The sequence below is a fragment of the Arachis hypogaea genome, chromosome 15 (assembly GCF_003086295.3).
Source record: "Arachis hypogaea cultivar Tifrunner chromosome 15, arahy.Tifrunner.gnm2.J5K5, whole genome shotgun sequence".
Taxonomy (NCBI): domain Eukaryota; kingdom Viridiplantae; phylum Streptophyta; class Magnoliopsida; order Fabales; family Fabaceae; genus Arachis; species Arachis hypogaea.
Genome location: NC_092050.1, coordinates 109,205,849 through 109,211,752, shown reverse-complemented (window position 1 = coordinate 109,211,752; position 5,904 = coordinate 109,205,849). Strand labels below are relative to the sequence as shown.

Genomic DNA, 5,904 nt, shown 5'->3' with positions numbered 1-5,904 from the left:
TACGCCGATTTCCAAGTCACGCAGCCGCGTGGGGAGTGTAGTTCGCCATTTGATGTGATCGCATGGATGATGCGGTCGCGTCGCGCACCCCCTTTTTTTTATGCAGAATGCGGAATGCAATATGCAGAATGCGGTGTTTAATGTGAATGCTATGCATGATTCAAGGTTCAATAAAATAAAATAAAATTCAAAAACAAATAAAACTAAATAAAATTAAAATTGCAAAAGAAATGATCATACCACGGTGGATTGTCTCCCACCTAGCACTTTTAGTTAAAGTCCTTAAGTTGGACATTTGAAGAGCTTCCTGTTATGGTGGCTTGTGTTTAAATTCTTCCTGAAATCTCCACCAATGTTTGGAATGCTAGTAGCCTCCAGGGTCCCAAACTAGGCATGTGAAGCTTCTGAGCAGCTTCAAGCAGATTTTCAGGCTCCGGGGGTGATGAATATCAAAATATTTTCCAGGATCCCAAACTTTGGTTCTAAATCCGCCTTCGTTTTGATCTATATTTTTCCATCCAGGCGGTTTAGAAAGTAGATTCTCACCATAGTGACCAAACATTTTCCGAGATCCATTCAATTGAGCATGATACCAATCCGTGCACTTCGATTTGAAGCGTGGAACCTTATTGAACCTTGTACACCAACTCTGAGTACGAGCCATTTCCCTCTTACTCTTAAAGCCGCAGAGGGCTCTAAGCTGGCCATCTGTTTCAAGTAAACCATATTCAAGTGAATAAGTAGAGTTAAAGGTTAAGGATTGTACCCACTCGAAGCTTGTATTAGGCGGTAATGGCCTTGGGGTAGGTGTTTCTGGTGGTTCTGTAAGTTCTACTCCCTTGTGCTCTTCTGTAAATTCCTCCACTTCTTCACAAGATTCTTCAAATGCATCTGTATCCTGGTCAAAGTCTTCTATGTCTTCCTCATCACTCGAGTCATAGATCGGAGGTTGAGTGAAATCTACCTCTGCATCATCTTCGTATTCATTTAGGGAAGATTCTTCGATCTCAGAGAATTCACTTGTGGATGCAAGTTCATTACTAAGAGAGCTTGACTTGTGACTATCATCATCAAGGGAAATTGTGTCCTGGGTTATTCCGTCTAGTTCTTCATAAATGACTTGCCTTGGGATTGTGCAATATCCTCCTTAGCATCAACTGTAACGTGCTTGACGGAGTTCTCCTCAACTCTGGGTTCCCATGGAGGTTCAGCGTCTCCTAGATCTTCAACCAACTCTTCTTCTTGTACAATGACAGCTTTTTCTACTTGTTCTAGTACGAATTCATGCTCTGTCTTGTCCACTGGAGTTTCTAGTGTCTCCTTCATGCTACGCTCTTCATTAGATTGCCCACATTGGGCTGTGGTCGGTCCTTGAATGTTCGCGCGTCTAGAAGCTAATTGAATTACTGTTTGCTCTAGTTGTCGAATGGTTGTTTGAAGTTTATTTACTGTTGCCTTGAGGCGAACCTCTGATTCTTTGGGTGATGGATTTGGACATGAAACATAGGGAAGTGGTGGTGCTTGGGAGTGATTGGATTGGAACTGGGGTAGGAAAGGATCATACGGTGGCGAATGGTGAAGAGAAGCATGTGAGTGTGGTGGTTCGAGGTTATGTTGAGAGGTTGATCTATAGGCACGGGATGGGGCTTGTTGGCAGTTACAAGGTTGTCCACCATATCTATAAGCGGGGTATGTATTGTAGAATGGTCGTTGTCCGTGATATCTTAGAGGGCGTTGTTGCCTAAAGGGTTGATTAGATCCTCTTGGCTCCATCCATCCTTGATTGGTCTGACCTTGATGCATATTCCTGCTGTAACTTCTATTTCCTTCAACAAAGTTTGAACCAAACTCAAAGCGAGAGGGGTGAGAGTTCATAGTAGCAAATAAAAATAAAAAGGAAAAATAGAAATAAATAAACAAGTAAAAGAAAAATATGTACAATAACCAGTAATAAGGCACACGTTAGCAGTTCCCCGGCAACGGCGCCATTTTTTTTTTACGTTAGGATTTTTGCCAGTAAAGAATTTCATAAAAACAGTCGCGTTGTAGATATAGTCTCTAAACTGACAGAAATCCCTTCGTACAAACGTTTTGGTTGTCACAAGTAACAAACCCCTAAATAAATTGTTAACCGAGGTATTCAAACCTCGGGTCGTCTTCTCAAGGAACTGCAGGAAAGTATGTTCTTATTATTGGTTTTGGAGATTGCAGATTTGGGGTTTTAAGAATGAAGAACAAATATGACAAATAATTTAAATGGCAATTAAAAATAAATAAATACTGTAAAGCAAACTTTTGGCAAGGGATGAGAAATTGGAAGTCCAAATTAGTTACCCTTCTCAATAATAAAGAAGATTGAATCTTAATTCCACTTAGTTGACCTTTACTAAAGCAAAGGAAAGTCAAGGGACTAATTAGCTTGATCTTCGAATCCTATTTATTTCCTAAGAAAAGATTGGGATTATTGAAGTTCACTTCAATTAGCAAAGATAACAGTTATCAATTATATTGAGCTAAGATAACTCCTGAGTTACTGATTTCTTAACCAAGACCAAGAGGGGAAAAGTAAATCTATTGGAATAAAGATGTCTTCAGAGTAAAAGCAATAATAGCATAAATAAAAGAAAGCAATCATGAATTGAAATACCTCAAATAACATTAATAAGGGAAATTATAATCTAACATGAAGAGTTCATAAACTAAATTGGAAGAATAAATAAAAATAAACAACCTTGGATTGAGAGTCACTCCTAAAACTAAGAGAAGTCCTAAATCCTAAGAGAGAGAGAGGAGAGAACCTCTCTCAAAACTAGATCTAAATCATGGAAAAGTAACTAAATTGACGAGCTCTCCCTGAATGGATGCATTCCCTCACTTCATAACCTCTGGTCTATGCCTTCTGAACTTGGATTGGGCCAAAAAGGGCTTCAAAATTCGCTATGAGCATTTTCTGCAATTTCTGGTGCATGGCCTCTATCACGCGTCCGCGTGGGTTACGCGGTCGCGTCATTCGGAGCTTTTCTTGTCACGCGGTCGCGTCAATCATGCGACAGCGTCATATTCGTTCTGCTTAAGGCGCGCGGTCGCGTCAGTCATGCGGCCACGTCGTTGCTTCTTTGCGCTTGGCATGCGTCCGCGTCGCCCATGCGATCGCGTGGATGCCAGTTTCTTTAGAAGCTCCATTTTGTGCTTTCCTTCCATTTTTCTATGTTTCCTTTCCATCCTTTAAGTCATTCATACCTTAGAAGATCTGAAAACTACTCAACACACTAATCACGGCATCGAATGGAATTAAAGGTGATTAAAATAATTAATTTAAAAGCATAGGAAACATGTTTTTCACATACATCACATAATAAGGAAGGGAAAGTAAAACCATGCAATTAACATGAATAAATGGGTGAAGGATTGAATAAATCACTCAAATTAAGCACAAAATATGTAATAAAATATGGGTTTATCAACAGGATTCAATCTTCTTTAGGCTTGAATGGAGGGCTTGGCATCATCTTCCAGCAAGATCTTATGCATACATATGGATGAGCTTATCCCTTTTAAGTCAGCAAGGGTCCATCCAATGACATCTTGATGCTTTTGCAGCACCTTGATTAACTCTTCTTCCTGTTCTTGACTAAGGGTCGAATTGATGATCACTGGGTAACTTCCATCACTTCCCAAGTATGCATACTTGAGAGTAGGAGGCAGTGCTTTCAGCTCCAGTTTGGGTGCTTCTTTCTCCTTTTTCCTCTCCTTTGATGTACTTGGAATAGGCACTTCAGCTGAATTGACATCAGCAACCTCAACATTTAACATGGAATCACCCTCTGTCAATCCATTAAGTACTTCTTTAAAGGTTTCTTGCACAACAGTTTCCACTGCATCTAGCCTCATACACTCTCCTAGTAATTCTGGTGGATAGCTCATGGCCTTGAATACATTGAATACCATTCTCTCATCATGTAGCCTAAGGGTAAGTTCACCCATTTGGACATCAATGATGGCTCTAGCAATAGCTAAAAATGGCCTCCCCAGAATTATTGAGGCCTTAGCTTCTTCCTCCATGTCTAATACCACAAAGTCAGCAGGGAAGATGAAATCTCCTACTTTCACTAACAAATCTTCCACTATTCTATGAGGGAATTTGAATGACCGATCTACCAATTGGAGGACTATTCTTGTTTTTTGGCTTCCTCAATCTTCATTCTTTTCATCATAGTTAAGGACATCAAATTTATACTAGCTCCCAAGTCACATAAGGCTTTTTCAACTGTTATTTCCCCTATGATGCAGGGAATTTGGAAGCTTCCTGGGTCCTTCAATTTTTGAGGCAGTTTATGTTGGATGATAGCACTACATTCTTCAGTTAATACCACAGTTTCATCATTCCTCTAGCTTCTCTTCTTGGTCATTAATTCCTTCAGAAACTTAGCATAAAGTGGCATTTGCTCTAATGCTTCGTCAAAGGGTATGTTGATCTGAAGTTTTTTGAAAATCTCCAAAAATGTGGAGAATTGGCTGTCCTTTGCATTCTTCATTAGGCGCTAATGGTAAGGAGCCTTTGGGACATATGGCCTTAGAACTTCTTTCTCTTCTGATGGGTTTGGAGCAGGTGTTTGTGCTTCTTTCTTGGCATTTGGACTGACCTCTGCCTTCTCTTCTTGAGTCTCCCTTGACGTCTCTTTCAATTCCTTCCGCTTTTGAGGGTAATAGCTTTGCATTCCTCTCTTGAAGTTGTCCTGGTGGCATTACCTAAATTGTGGCTAGGAGCTTGCTTGGACAAGTATCCAATTTTTGCTTCAAGTTTCTAAGTGGCAGCATCTTGATTTTGCAGATTGGATGTTACTTCCTCCTGGAATTTCTTCATGTCTTTAAACTCCTTGCAAAGGTTTGCAAGCATAGCTTCCATCTTGGCCATTCTGTCATCATCAGGTGGTGATGGTGGGTTGAAATTGGGGTGTTAAGAGTGGTTATTATGGCTTTGGTATGGTGGCTGTGAATAAGTGCTTTGTGTGGTCTGGTATGGTTTTTGGTTGGAGTTTTGGTGAGTGAAGTTGTTATACTGGTTAGAATTATGGAGTCTGTGGTCTTAGCCTTGGTTTTGTGGGTTCCCCCACCCAAAGTTTGGGTGGTTCCTCCAACCAGAGTTATAAGTTTTAGAGTATGGATCATTAGCTTGCCTAGATGAGTTTCCAGGGTAATTAGCTTCCTCCCAGTTAACTCCTTCTTCTGTGTCCAAATCTCCTTGAGATGATGGTTGAGTGTGGATGGCCGCAGCCTGATTCTTCTCTATTTGCTTGGTCAATTCATCCAGTTGCTTGGTGATCATCTTATTCTGGGCCAGGATTGCATCCATATGATTTAATTCCAAGACTCCCCTGTTGTTGCTTCTGTCTGAGGTATAAAAATACTCGTTGTTAGCCACTATCTCTATAACATAAATGGCTTCTTCAATGGTCTTCTTCTTGTTAAGGGAACCTCCAGATGAGTGGTCTACAGCTTTCCTTGATTCACAATTCAGCCCTTCATAAAAGATATGAAGTTACACCCACTCATTAAAAATATCAGGGGGCATTTCCTTGTCAAATCTTTGAATCTCTCCCAGGCTTCATAAATATTCTCACCATCCTGTTGTCTGAATGTCTACACTTCAGTTCTTAGCCTGTTTAGTTTTTGTGGAGGATAGAACCTTGTTAAGAATCTATTCACTACATCCTCCCAAGTTGTCAGGCTTTTCTTGGTGAATGATTCTAACCATTTTGATGCTTTGTCCCTCAAAGAAAATGGAAACAGTAGCAATCTATAGGTGTAAGGATGAACACCATTAGATTTAACTGTGTCACATATCCTTTGAAATTTAGTGAGATGCTCATTAGGGTCCTCTTAGGCACTTCCTCCAAAAGAACA

At 40.3% G+C, this 5,904-nt stretch overlaps 1 non-coding gene across 1 annotated transcript; it reads left to right on the top strand.

Moving 5' to 3' along the window:
- Positions 1-5,555: 5,555 nt before the first annotated feature.
- On the top strand, positions 5,556-5,661 carry LOC112753805 (small nucleolar RNA R71). The gene has a single exon (XR_003178170.1). It is a non-coding gene; the product is annotated as a small nucleolar RNA R71 (small nucleolar RNA).
- The last annotated feature ends 243 nt before the right edge of the window (positions 5,662-5,904 follow it).